The sequence below is a fragment of the Elephas maximus genome, chromosome 13 (assembly GCF_024166365.1).
Source record: "Elephas maximus indicus isolate mEleMax1 chromosome 13, mEleMax1 primary haplotype, whole genome shotgun sequence".
In the NCBI taxonomy this organism is placed as follows: domain Eukaryota; kingdom Metazoa; phylum Chordata; class Mammalia; order Proboscidea; family Elephantidae; genus Elephas; species Elephas maximus.
The window spans coordinates 86,441,191-86,456,880 of NC_064831.1; positions in this window are offsets into that span (position 1 = coordinate 86,441,191).

The following is a 15,690-nucleotide window of genomic DNA, read 5'->3' on the forward strand; positions in this document are numbered from 1 at the left end:
TACACTAATTCATTTAAGTGTAATTGCTAATTAATAAATGTTCTTGCATACGGTAAGAGTGAATTTCCCATGACTATTCAGAGGTGACGCCGAGGCAGTAATTTTTCACACAAGTAGGAGGGAACATGAAAAACAAGGTGCTCAGCCCTTGTTCAACCTCACCTGAACATCTTATTCTGGGCAGAATCACAGAAGTTCCAAAGATTTACCAGAATCTTGTTTGTAAATGAGAAGAAATGCTCTTTTAGTATCAAATCTTAAATTGTTCTCAGTAAGGGAACTAGATGGTCTTAAAAGTGACAAAAATCAGAAAAGATGACCAGAGTTAGATTTCCCAGCTGCGATGATTCTCTAAGCTTCTTAACAGCTCATTTCGGGAGCTTTGATCTTCACCTCCCCTGTTCTGGCCAAGCCTGGATTCCTCAGTTCCTTCTGAACATAAACATCTTCAGGCCCCAAAATCAGATATTCAATAATGTAAAACAGCAAGGTATTCAAAATTTAAACTTTTTAAAAAAAAAAATTGGATTATGAAATTATAAATTGTCCATACATCTTCTTTCTGATGGACTCTTGTTTTGCTTGTTGATGGTTTTACCCATTGATGATTTGGTACCCAGAGCTATTAATAAAATATGACCAATTTATGACAATGAATTTACTACGCTTAGGAAGGATCTGTTGTCACATTCAAGAGAAATTATTAATCAAAATTGATACTTTTTCCCTCTAACCTGGCAGAAACCATAGTGTAAAGAATTATAAAGCTTGGCCAATTCTCTTTTACTCTATTGAGACACATAGATGCTATGCTGTGAAATCCTCTGTAAGTAACTGCTTTAAAGGATAAATTCGACTAGATAGCATGATAACACATACATTAACAGCACATACCAGGTAAGAGGAAAAGAGAGAATAAGATGAAATAGTTTAAATACCTACTGTTCAAATAGGGTGATCTTATCCTTTCATGGACCATCCCGAGGCAGATATAAACAGAGTGGGTAGGATGCTAAAGCTGACAGCTGTATCATGCAGCAAGACATTTTATGACTTAAGACTATGGCCCTCCAGAGATGGAGCAGACACCATGGACCACTTCACCTGAGACCATAGATGACAACTTGCAGGTCCCAGAGGCATCTACATCCTGGGGAACCGCTCTACTTCCCTTTCATCCCTTCTTTTTGTGTCTCTCTCCCTTCCCTGACGTCAAAAGGGCAGGAAGCACTCAGATGGTCAACATAGACTTACACAAATACATTTTGGGAGATTCAATTCATTAAGACCTCTGTATTTGAGGTCAATTTAAATTCCTCAGTGGAGCATGAAGTATCAGTACTTACCTTTGGGCCCTTAGAGAATTGAGTATATTTAAAATAATAATAAAGTGATAAAATAAAAACACCATGAACTTTTCCTTAAGAGAAACATAAGCAAAGTTCCTGCCACTGGATTTTAACTGTGTTTGATTCCTGGTGATTTTTTAATCACTTCTGTTCTTACCGCGATGACTCCATACAGGTGTATGAGGTTACTTCCACGAGTATAAATAAAGCCTATTTATTTAAATTACAAACTTTATTGAAAGAGTCACGGGGCATCAGTCTGAAGCTGTCATATCATTAATATAAAAATAAGTTGGCAAAGCTTGTTCTTGCAACTGTGACTAACATCCCAGCAATGATGAAGATTCTACACGTTTATGATGAGTAATATAGGAACAAAAGTACTGAACCTTGGGAAGAAATATTTTTGGATTTCTTATTTATTGCATTTTTAATAGAAACTCAGGGAAAACCTTATCTACTGTCATTTGGTTTAAATTCCACAGTGCTTTTTGTATTTGACCAAATTCCCTTATCTCTTATTTCCTTGAATTCTGCTGTGCCAACCTCCTTACAGTTGATATACTTATCTGTGATTTTATAATAAAGTTTTAGCTTCTACTGAGGGAAAAGAAAGAAAAGAGAAAGCTGCTCTTAGATACTAAATATCCCAGCTGCCTGTGTCCATTATATGCCTCTGAAATGGTTGCCTATTCCTGGTGTATTTGGGAAGCTGTTGGGGTTAGTTGCATGTATCAAATTTAGAGGTTTATGCAGTATCTAGTGTAGGGTCGCTGTAAGTTGGAATCAACTCGACGGCACTGGGTTTGTTTTGGTTTTTTAGTGTCATAGCCTCTGATTTCTTTATAGAACAGGAGCTAGATGCAGGGTACAAGGCGTGAAAAAGGGAAAAAACACACACACACACATAACCAAGTGGTAAAACAAATAAGACGGTTGTCTGTTGTTGCTGCTGCTGCTCTTTAGTCATTTTTGACACATAGCAGCCCCGTGTGACAGAGTAGAACTGCCCACAGTGTTTTCTAGGCTCTAATCTTGATGGAAGCAGATTGCCAGGTCTTTCTCTCTCAGAGCTTTTGGGTGAGTTTGAACTGCCAACCTTTCGGTTAGCAGCTGGGCACTTAACTGTTTACACCACCAAAAAAAAAAAAAAAAAGCAAACCCATTGCCTCCAAGTTGATTCCAGCTCCTAGTGACCCTATATGAAGGAGTATAGCTGCTCCACAGGGTTTCCAAGCAGCCACTGGTGGATTCAAACTGCTGACCTTTTGGTTAGCAGCCATAGCTCTCCTTAAAAAGAGGGTAGAAGTCATCCATTCCTAAGATTGCCCCCTTATTTTTTCATTTCAGCCAAAAGCAAATGATTACCTTTGTTTCAAAATGGAAGAAAAACAGGGGTAGAGTCTTCCCAGTTGGGCAGTAAAAGCTTCATTTATTTTAATCCCAATTTGAAAATTAGGGAAAACCCAAAATCAAGTAAGATCGATGGGTGAAAAAGCTTGTTGAAAATCCGGCCTATCTAAAGATGTGATAAAGCGTGCATTCTGGAAGTATCACAATCCCCATGCAAAGAGGGCAGACACTGACTCCTAACAAATAAATGAATACTCAAAGTAGTTGTAGAAGGGCACTGTCTTTTCAAAGGATCACGGGAAAATGAGTTTTTCACAATTTTTTTGTAGGGTGGGTTATAAACTGAAACACTTCTGAGTTATAAAAACATGGAAGGATCATCTAAAAGTCAAGGAACCAAAGAACATCTGGGGCTACCTACCATAAAAGAATCCACAGGCCGGGACCCCGATTTATACTTTTAGCCTCCAGCACTGTGAGAAAACGTACTCCTGTTCCGTAAAAACACCCACTTGTGGTATTTGTGTCATAGCACTGCTAGGAAACTAAGACAGGTCCCTTCTGAACCACCCCTTCTGTGTCCACGGTGTCATGTTGGACATTAGCCTACAGTTCTACAGGTAGAACGTACATACTCTGTTTGCCCTTAGTCAGGAGCCATTTAGTGTTCTCCAAAACTGAAGTCTCGGAAGCTGACAAGCTGCCACTTTTCAATAGCAGTAAATTCAACAGAACTTCTCTGGGAGTGTTCGTAAGGAAGATGAAGGATCTCCTTCTCCTCCCTTGTCTTCATCACGCACATTTCCTCCGTGACAGAGTACGATACCTCTATGAAATGATGAAGGTGGACTCACACTGAAACATGGGCTACTTTTGAAGGGAACAAACTGATTGGATCATTTCTAAGATATTCTGCTGTGACAGAATGTGACAACTATAGCTTTTCATTTCCTATCCGGCCTCCAGGAGATGGAAGATTTAGTACCCTTCGCCCACTTTAAGTCTGAGAAACTTCTCCTTATGGGCTTCTTAGGAGTCCTGGAGGCTGGGAAAGAAATCAAGTTGCTTTAGATTTGTGGCAAGGATTCATAGGAAGTCACTTCCATTTGCAGTAGGGATGCTGGTAGCCCTTTGCAAATAGTGTCACCGTTGACCTGTAGAGATTGTACAGCTAAACCTTGGAGCACTCACTGCTTTCATGTCAGGCAAATGAGCTGTTTTCAATCCCTGCTCCACATTTTTTGCTGTTTTGCCAGGTTCCAAGCTGAGACTGTCAACATTATTATAACTTGCGATCATGCACAGCCATCAGTTTAAAACAATTTCTATGCACATTTATTCAGGCTGAGACACAAGCAGGAGGTCCCCAGGCGGCAGGTTCTTGCATTACTCTAATCCAGTTACCACTGGGTTAAAATGCTCTCATTACAGTTTCCAACCCCTGGGAGAAAGTAGGTATGAGAAGCTGGGATTTGCTTATGATGTTTTAAACCAAGATTGACTGCAGGAAATGGTAGCAAGATGGAACGGGTACATTTTTTCATGCCACCCTCCTTTTGCCTTTCTTGGTTCATATTTTTAGTTTTTAATTTGAACTCTGTTACGGTCTTTCAGCCCACCTTGTCGTAGATTTGGAGAGCAGAAATGCCACGTAATGTTTATGAAATAAATTATTTATGCAAAGTCCTTTGGAAACCTTCTGTGTCTTGGGCGTGTATTAACCTGCTCCCTGCGCCCCCACTCAGCAAAGATATTTTGAAACTGTCTAAACCTGTCCATGTAAGGACAACGAATTATTAAAAACTACCTGCTTCTTTAACCGCTTCCTTAATCATTTCAGATAAACACACTAAATCAGATATTTAAGGTACAATTTGATAAGAAGCAACTTACTTATTTAATATTTAGGAAATGGCTACTTATATTCCGGTACTATTTTTTTTATGCTAAGCATAACATCCCTAAGGAGGAAGCGTATCCATAATACCCGTCTTTTTAGAATTTACAATCTTAGTGGGGAAATTGGACAAGTAAGCACACAGTTTCAACATTAAAAAAAAAAAAAGTTGCCATCAAATCAACTCCAACTCATGGCGACCCCATGTGGGTCAGAGTAGAAGTGTGTTCCGTAGGGTTTTCAACGGCTGATTTTTCAGAAGTGGATCACCAGGCCTTTCTTCCAAGGTGCCTCTGGGTGGACTCACATTAAATATTTGCACCACTCAGGAGCTCCTTTGATCTATTAGGTTTGTGCTATTCCTTTTTTTTTTTTAATCCCTGGAGAAGGAAAGAAAGTGTGGAAAAAAACCTTCAGAGTCATATACACAGACACAACTAGACACAAGGAGAAGAAGGCTTCCCGAAAGAAATGATGCTTAAATGTAAGTTAAAGGGTTACAATATTTTAGAGAAAAAAAAAAAAAAAAGATCGCTTTCACACAAGATGATTAAAAAAAAAAAAAAAAGATGATTAGCTATGCTTTATAGAGACTGGCCAGGAGGATTCGGAAAGCAATTTGAGAGAAGATAGAGTCAGGATTGCCATATTCCAATGCATATACCTGCTACTTCATTTATACTGCACTGCTGAGGATAAGTCAATTTTCTGCGATATTTGAAACTTACACCACTTAAGTGTCCAAATTTCATTTCTGTTGCAGTCATAAAGAAACATTTATCTTAAAGAGAACATCTCCTTTCTCTGCCTTCTCAAATAGTGCACCCTAATAATTTCACTTTACTTGTTGTCTAGTGAAGGAAACGAGAAATAATTACGAAAGCAACTTATCTCTCTACCTAATTTGTAGGATCTTTGAAATTCTCAATCTTATTTTTTTATGCTTTATGTACTCTTAGCTCATATAATGTTCTCAATTTATATTTGCAGAATGATAAAGCTTGAATGAATGCACAAATGAAAACACAAATTTTTAAAAAACACACAAGAAAACGAATCCTTACTGATCCTGACACAGCTTAAGTAGAGAAACATGAATATAAGATTTAAATATTAGCATTTTGTCAGGATTCAGCTTAATAATGTCGTTAATCATTTTAATGGATTATGCTAAGTTAGCTCCCCTTTTTATTCTTTTAAAAATGTATACTTTGGAATCTAATTGAAAGTTGCAAGTTTGAGGATTTTTATATGAAATTCACCTGGAAATAATTCAGCAACTGAATTACAATGTAATGCATATTTTGGAAAAATAGAAATATATGTTTGTTTGTTTTTTTTAATTTTGCCTTCTGCCTTTGGTAGAGATTAAAAAAAAAAAAAAAAAAAAAAGCTAAAATTGGCTTTCTCCTTAGTTTGCAGTCTATATTTGAAATAGTAAAGTTGAGTTTGCCTGCCCCTAAGTATAAAAGTCTCTGAGAAAAGCATAAATAGAGTCTAAATCTAGACCTCTCTTTGATTCAGTTCAAATCTATAGCTCCAGAGGTTGAAAGCAATTGTTAGAGGGAAACTTCATATGTTCTTTTAAGATGGCTTATAGCCTGGTTACATGAAAATCGGAGTTACCTAAACCCCAGCAGTCGACAAACCAATCAACCGTAGGAAATCACCCCTGCTATTCGCTTGCTAAAACTGTAATTAACAATCCCAAAATACTTCAAAATGATTTCTTTTTCATCTAGATTGAAGAGTACATGTAGAAAACCACGAATAAGGACCTATATAAGATTTACTGGCTCCACAAATATTTTTCCAATGCCTACTATGTGCCAGGCAGTGAAATATATTCTAGGAATATGCTGTGAAAAAACAGACACAAACCCCTGCTTCAAAGGGCTCACATTCTACTGGTGAAGCCTGACATCAAACAAATAAATACTTAACATCTGTATTACATTGGCAGGTGATAAGTGTTCTGAAGGAAAATAAAACAGAGCGGGGATAAGGAGTGTATTACGGTGGAGGTGGGAATTTTAAATGTCACACTCAGAGAAGGTCTCACTGGAAAGGAGAGATTTAATCAGAGACCTGAAGGAGGTGAGAAAGATAGCCATGTAGTTATTCTGGGGAGCATTACCGCATTTTCATGCAGATAACTTGCATGTTACATTTGTTTTTGTTTTTTTTTTTTGCCAACTGCACACTCTCCCTAAGGAGTACCTTCATAAGTACGCTATGCTAAATTTTTTACATCAACATGTAAAAAAAAAAAAAAACCATAGCACCCTTACAAATATATCTCATGGAGGGAGGAGGGCGAGTAGGGCCCTCGTAAAGACTTAGTCTATTACTGTGAGTGACACTGGAAGTCTTTGGGATTGGAGGTAGTGAATGACATGCTCTGGCTTACTTTTCACAAAGAACACTCTGGCTGCTGTTTTCACAGTTGACTGTAGGGGTGCAGGGACAATAGTGTCAGGTAGTGGAGGGTAGTGGTATCACAACACTGCAGGTGTGAGTTGGCAGTGCCTGGGACCAGGATGGTAGCAGTCCAAGTGATGAGAAGGGTCAGATTCTGGATAGACTTTGAAGGTAGAAATGGCAGGCTTTGCTGATGGACTAGATGTGGAATGTTAAAGGAAAGAGAAAGACACAAAGAAGATGCAGAGAATTTATTTCAGTAACCAGCCAAAAGAGTTAATTTTTCTTGGAAAAAGAAATGATGCATAAGAAAACAAACCAAACTACATCAGACCAAACCAAACAAAGCAAAATGTTTTCCCTCCTCTTCTTGGTAAGTGAAGACAAAATGTGGATTTCTTCATAGAAGAACCCTGAAATGGAGCTTCTGGGGTTCCAAGCACGAGACCTGGTTGTGAATCTGGGCTTTTCCACTTACTCGGTAGCCTGTGTAACAGTGGAGAAGTTATTTAACTATATGCAATTTTCTTATCTATAAGGAGTAATAATAGTAATCTTTACTTCATGGAAGGGTTGTTGAATACTAATTGAGATAATCTATATAAAATGACCATCGGGTTGATGAACTCATAGTGATCACTCAATATGTATCAGAAAAATAAATTGATTTCATGTGAAACTGGGGAAATTTAGCCATTCAACAGTGACAAAATTTCCCATATACCATGAAGAAATGTCCCTAATATTATCATATAAACAAAAATTTGACATAACAGATTTTAGTAAACCCTAATCAAGCACCTAAAATGGAGAGGTGCTATGGCAATAAAATATAAAAATAAACAACATGATCCCTGTTTTCAAAGGACTTAGAGTATGATGGAGAAGATAGATGTGTATACAACATGTTGTTGGTGGTTGCCGTCAAGTCGATTTTGACTCATGGTGACCTCATGTATACAGAATAGAACTGCTCCATAAGATTTTCAAAGTTGTGACCTTTCAGAAGCAGGTCACCAGGCCAGTCTTCAGAGGCACCTCTGGGTAAGTTTGAACAGCCAATCTTTCGACTAGTAGTCGATCACTTAACCTTTTGTGATATACAGGGACCCCACATGCAATGTATCCAGCAAAAATTGAAAAACATGGTAATTTTTGATACTGAGAGTAGAACTAGTTTGGCTAGTATCTAAATGGAAATATGAGTTTTAGAATAGAATAACAGTATTTTTTGAAGCAGAAATCAATACATGTGATCTGAGAAATGTAGTCATGGGGACAAAAAAGTCAGGTATTTGGAATCTGGACTATCTCACAAAGTTCAACATTCATAATAATTTTATTATTTATTGCCATCATAATCACGATTGCATAAGCTATTGAGAAAATGTCTGTCTATGACACACATGAGCTGAACGTACCTGTGGGGGTAGGCCAGATTTTCTCTAAAGAAGCCTGGAAACCCATTCAGCCAAGTTCTGAATTTGGAATGCTTGTCAGAACTAAAATCTAAACTTACAAGTTTCTTGCCCTGCCATTATTTTATTTTATTTTTTTAACAATATTTTATTGAATTTTTGGTGAAAGATTACACAGCAAGTGATATTCCCATTTGACGATATCTCAACAAATTGTTCAGTAACATTTATCACAATATGTCAGCGTTCTCTTTAGTTGTGTTCTGTTTGTTCTCTTTCCAATAGTCTACTTCCTCTGCCCCTTTATCTTCTCATCTTTGCTTTTGAGTAACTATTGACATTTTGTTCTCATACTGACAGTTTTTAAGTAACGCACTGATCTTACAGGTAACATCCTTTATTTTGTGTGCCACTCTGCTATTTTGGTAAAAGGTGCTCTCAAAGAATAGGCTCCACTCTAGGCTTAAAGAATGTCTCAGGGTGATCGTCTCAGGGAATCCTCTGCTCTCTACTGTTGCAGCTTGTCCGTATTTTTTTGTTGAGTTCTGCTCCACGTTTTTGTCCCAGTCTTTCCATGGCCATCTATTGTGACCCTGGTCAGAATGATCAGTGATGGTAGTCGGACACCATCTAGTCCTTCTGGTCTCAGGTAGATGAGGTCATGGCTCGTGCACACTTGTTTCTTCTCTGAGCTTAGTTACAGTCTTACTGTTTTGCTCCTGGTGAGCAGAGACCAGTAGTTGTGTCTTAGGTGGCTGCACAAAAGCTTTGAAGGCCCTAGACACTATTCACTTCCCTAGAATGCAGATCATGGTTTTTGTGAACTGTGTTATGTTGACTGAGTTGTCCCATGAGATTATGGTCCTAAGCCTTCAAACCCAGAAAACCAATTGTGGAAGGTATTTGGTTACGTCTTTGAAGTAACTGATTTGTGTCTTCAGTGAACACATGTGCCTCACCCACATATTTATATTTACATGTACCGAGTCCCAGTGATGCAGTGGTTGAGAGCTTGGCTGCTAACCGAAAGGTCAGCAGTTCAAATCCACCAGCCACTCCTTGGAAACCGTATGGGGCAGTTCCAGTCTATCTTATAGGGTCGCTATGAATCAGAATTGACTCAGTGACAATGGGGTTTATAGATACTTCTGTCTGTCCTCACCTATGTACACAGCTGTACCTCCCTGTATACCAATACACCTATACCCCTCTGTATGTGCTCAAACGGGCGATTTTACTTTGGTTGTGCTGTGCTCACTACATCCATGTATGGTGCCACTGTTCCCATCACCAAAAAAAAAAAAGTTGTTATAACCTAAAGTGTACTTCCGCCTCCCTCCTCCTCTCCCTGGTAACCACCAAGAACATTAGTCTCTACATACATCTATTTTTGTCGTCTTATAAAAGGGGACCATACAATATTTACCTTGTATGCTTGAATTTTTTCACTTAGCGTTAGCTGCCATTATTAATGGCTACTTAACACTGTGCTAAGCTGATCTACCACTCAGCTGTTTTCTTAAAGTTGGTTGAATAACTGGTATTCTTCCTGCTCACAAAGTCTTTGTTAATGTGCATATTGCAAAATCATCCTAAGTAAACAGTCTGTGTCATCCTATTGAGGGGAAGTAATGTACGGATTAGTGTATAATAGCATGAGTTAAGGAGAAAAATGAGTCACCAAAGTAGCTGGTTCAAAGGAATAAACAACTAAATCATTACCGTGATGCCTGACTTAGAAAGCTTTAGCTCTCAAAGGCAGAATGGCTAAAGAGTATAAAGACTATTGTGTTAAGTCCCATTATGGACTGCACACTTTCATAGTTTATGATGGAAAACTATGGGCAGTGCTTACACTTAACAAAACACAGGATTTCAAAGAAAAAAAATTATAATGATATTCAGCAAATGTCTTACTACCTGAGGGTAAAAATCAGAAGCCATTGATATGAAAGAGATATGCTAGGTAGAACTAAATTGCTTGGCATATCAAGTATAGCTGTATCTGGAAGCATCTTTGTGAAAATATTTTTATCCATTTATTATGTCCATTCTATGTTCCTGGTACAGTGGACACATAGACAAATAAGATACAATGCCTATCATCAAGGATCTCACAGTCAAGAGCAGAGAGAGCAAATAGATTTGGGGGGCATATCAATACCAATTGATTAGACAAGGTTACCTGTGACACTGTTTTGAGAGGTATCCTGACTCAGCAGGAGAGTATGTTGCCAGACATTTCTGGCATGGATGCTGTCATGGGTGAACACCCAAGTTTCAGGTGTCTGACAACAGTGGTTGAGTGGGAGTGATAGACATGGGCCAAATGTACATGTGCAATAAAATACTAAAGTAAGACTGTTCAAGAGTTGCTGTAAGAGCACAATGGAGGTGATGTGGACCAGGAAAGTCTTTAAAGAGGAGATTACATTTAGTTAGAGTCTTAAAGGGTGATCAGAGTGTGTGTAAGGCAGAGATGATGGTGAGAAAGCCATTCTTGAGGAATCCTGGGTTAATCACACAACTAGAGGCATGAGCAGGAGCATGAGTGTTCAAGCACTTATAAACAGTTTGGTATTTCCAGAGGAGCGAGTGTAAACCAAACTCTCCGTGTCTAATCTGTCCCTAGTTCCTTATTTTGAGTATACAACTCAGTGATTTTTAATAAATTTAGAGTGTTGTGCAACCATCATCACGTCCAATTTTAGTATCTTTCCATCACTCCAAAAATATATTTTGTACCCATTTGTAATTGCTCCCTATCCCCTGACAACCACAAATCTACTTTCTGTCTCCACAGTTTTGCCTTTCTGAACACTTTATGTGAATGATAGCATAGTGGTCTTTTGTGTCTGGCTTCTTTTACTTAGCATAGTGTTTTTGAGGTTCATTCATTTTGGGCATGGATCAGTACTTCTTTCCTTTTTATTGCAGGGTAGTATTGCATTGTATAGATACACCACATTTTGTTTACCCATTCACCAGTTGATGGCCTCTTAGCTACCTATGGTTATTACAAATAACACTGCTGTGGGCTTTCACATACAAGTTTTGGTGTGTACACATGTTTTAAATTCCCCTGGTTAAATACCAATGAGGGGAAATTTGGGGTCATACAATAAATTTAAGAAACTTCCAAACAGTTTTATATTTTCAATGGACTACAATGGGAATTATCTTTCTTTCTCCAGTTTTTACTCCACTTTAGCAACGTTGGCTGCTAACTGAAAAGTTGGAGGCTCAAGTCCACCCAGAGACACGTCAGTAAAAAGACCTGGTGATCTACCTTTGAAAAATTAGTCAGTGAAAACCCTCTGGAGTGCAGTTATACTCTGACATACGTGGGGTTGCCATGAGTGAGAATTGACTCCACAGCAACTAGCTAACTGGTACCCTTCCTGTAGGTGTCATATGAGATGCTATTTGCACAAGGAAACCTTCCCTAGCGCCCCAGACTAGGCATGTTTCTTCATGACATATTTCTACATTTTACTTATCTCAGTTTACAGTTTTTTTTTCTAATTTAATTAGTATCTCTCTTCCACCGACATAATCTAAGCTCATTGAAGAAGAAATCATGCTGACCTTTGCTCACGATAGCTTATTGGAAGCATTCAGTGAACAATTGTTGAATGAATGAAGAATGCAGAAAATGGAGAGAGATGGCTGGAGAGGTAGGGATGGATCAGATCATAGAAAGCCCTTGGGTATCCTGTGAAGGAATTTGGACATTATCCTGTGGGTGATGAAGAGCAGGTGAAGGATTCTAAGCTGGATAGAGACATAGATTTGTGTTTAAGTAATTAGCTCATTTAATTTTCTTTGTAAAGAGAGGATTAAGAGATGTAAAAGTTAGAGGCAGAATACCTACCTGTAAAAATGGCATGGTGGCAGCATCAGACCTCCTCATCTAACTTCACAAGTGGAAGGAGAAAGAATCATTATTGGCATCGACAGCCTAAGGCTGATTGCTCTGAAGTGGAGGTCAAACCCACCTTCACCCTACAATCTTCTTATCAATTCTGACATCAGCCGTCCCTCCCCCAATACTCTCTACTCCTCTGCTAGGTTCGAGAATTCATTGCAATAGTCACATGAAACTTACAAGCAATATTCATGGTTACGGGGTTTATTAGGGAAGTACCAGATTACACTTCAGGATCAGGCAAGACTCAGGATACAGTTCTGCAGTCGGGACAGCTTCCCAGCTGTGCCCACAGGCAGACATCTCCTCCTCAGCCTCTCTCCCCTCAGCCCCTCTCCCCCTCAGGCCTCTTGGGCTGGCCCAGCCTCTGCTCTCCGTAGGCAAGTATTACAAAGCTCTTTAGCTCCACTAATAAGTTCCCAGAGGCACCCCACTCCACCAGTATGCTTCCTGCTCAAGGTGCTCAGTGACCTGGGAACGTCACTGTGCCATCTCCTGCCAGTCTCCTGGTTCTGCTGCTGCCGTTTCTCTGCCACTGCTTCTCACCATCTTGAACCGTCTCTGTTGTTACAGCTCTCTCTCTTTCTCTGTATCCTGGATCTAGGACGCTGTCAACAAAGGGAGCCTAAGTCCAAAGGACATGCTCAGCTCCCATCTCTTCTTCTTGGTAGTAGCGAGGTCCACCCTTTCTAACTTTGGGATGGCTCTTTTTAAGCCTAAATGGATGGCAAAGCTGACCAACCCTCTCATTAGAGTTCCATACACTTTGTGTGGTCTTACCCCCACAAGGGTGCCCATGTACCTTATTTGCATTACTAGCAAGCTGTCCAAGCCCCTCAGTGGGATACAAGCATCTTATTTGCCTAGTCCCACTCAATCATTTAATGGGAGTTACAAGACCATGGCAAGAAAGGCCACAGAAAAGCGATCCATTGCACGACAATATCTAAAAGGTCAGCACCTACAGAAGGGCTTGGATTCAGGAACTAAGATGACAATCGGTGTCCTTACTTGAGTAAATGTTTATACACTATTGATAAAAATAGAAAAAACATGATCATTGGGCAATCAAATATGTGAGTCTGATGCTCAAGGGAGCGGTCTGAACTGAATATAAATAGCTTAGAAATGACCATGAAATCCATGGTAATCTGTGAGAGAAATAGTGTAGGGGAGTAGGCCAAGTAACTCCAACATGTAATGAGTCCCAAGTTAAGAAAGGAAAAAAGAAAGAGAGAAAGGGAGGAAGGGAGGGAGGGAGGAAGAGAGGGGAGAGAAAGGGGGGAGGGGAGGGGAGGAGAGGGAGGGTGGAAGGAGGGAAGGAGCCTAGAAGAACCAAGAGGGAGAGTAACTGGGAGTCAAAGCAAGAATGTTTCAGTGATGAGAGAGAGAGATCACCATTGCCATGTACAGAGAATTGTCTCTTAAATAAAGACTATGAAGATACATGGTTTTTACTGGGGGGAAAAAGTAGTTCAGTAGGATTTTGTCTACGAAGTTTTTGAATCTAGTGGTACAGAAAGCTTTCTGATTTCTATGGTTTAGTAAATGCTTTATTTTGGTCGCAAGTATGAGTTTGTTTAGGGGATAATTTAGATTAAAAAAAGAAACTTGAAGAAGCAACAGACTTCTTGACTCTGCCCAAGTATCTGTCTTTCTTTCTTTCTTCGTTCCCAATCTGTTTTGACATCAAGACTAGCTTGTTTTGTCAACTCTGCCGGAGACAGATAAGGATGGCAGGTATGCAGCTTAGTAATCATTAAGTCTCAGGTTGTCTTGACATCCGCCAATAGCTAAAACACTTTATTTTTAAGTCTGAATTATCTGCTCATTCACTTTTTTTTGCTATTCGCGTTTAGTGACACAGTCAAAAAAATGCCACCACCAGCAACAACAAAACTGCATTGAAGGAAAAAGCATATGCGTTTTTAGGAAATCAATTTCCTTTGTATTTACTTTTTATTCTTACTTTCTATTTATTTTTAAATTACTTTTCCAAAACTATTATTAACCTATTAGGCTAATTCAATGAAGTTCAGTTTAATCCTGTATTCCTAAAAAATCTTAATTATTAAAAAAAAAATTTAGCCAAAAAGAGTGACACAGTTTTTAGATTGAAACTTCATAGGTACCTCAATAAGTAGTTTGGTTTAGTGAACCTTTATTTAGCAAACCTGTGTGTCAAATATAGGCCAAATATGACCTCAGGATTTGGTAAAATCTCTTTAAAATGTGAAAAATAACTTAATATTTAAATCAAAGTTACTATTTTAGTATGGTTGCAACTGGCAATTTAACATATGTACTGCAAAATCATATAGGTAATATCTACTTGATTTCCAGCTTAATAGATATTTAAGGTAGATTATAAATTAGATTATCATTATTAAAAATTAAATCTTTCTTCAAATATTATTTTAAACTCTTTTCACTGATATTTTCATTTTGGGGATTACTCTTTTTTTAAAAAAAAAGAGTCTTGGAATGTTCTTTTGGGGTAAAATTTAAAGCTAAAGATATCCCTCAAAAATTGAAATCGATATATTGCAACTCATTTGGCTATGAAATGAAATTGAAATTTTTAGATTTTTAAATGGAGTGGCTAGAAAGATAGGCTTTGATGATTACCAATAACTCTATTCAAAGATTTATTGGACTTAAACACTAAGATGCATCAATTGGTCTCATCCCACCTGGATCAAAGGAGAATGAAGAACACCAAAGACACAAGGTAATTACGAGCCCAAGAGAGAGAAAGGGCCACATAAACCAGAGACTACATCAACCTGAGACCAGAAGAACTAGATGGTTCCCAGCTACAACTGATGACTGGCCTGACAGAGAACCCCTGAGGGAGCAAGAGAGCAGTGGGATTAAAAAAACCCAAAAAAAAAAAATTCTCATAAGACCAGACTTAATAGTCTGACTGAGACTAGGAAGCCCCCGGTGGTCACGGCCCCCAGACCTTCTGCTGGCCCAGGACAGGAGCCTTTCCCAAACCCAACTCTTCAGACAATGATTGGACTGGAAAGTGGGTTGGAGAGGGATGCTGGTGAGGAGTGAGCTTCTTGGATCAGGTGGACACTTGAGACTATGTTGGCATCTCCTGCCTGGAGGGGAGAAGAGAGGGTAGGGGGGGTTAGAAGCTGGCAAAATGGACATGAAAAGAGAGAGTGGAGGGAGGGAGCGGGCTGTCTCATTGGGGGGAGAGCATTTGGGAGTATGTAGCAAGGTGTATATAAGTTTTTGTGGGAGAGACTGACTTGATTCGTAAACTTTCACTTAAAGCACAAGAAAAATTAAAAAAAAAAAAATTATTGGAGC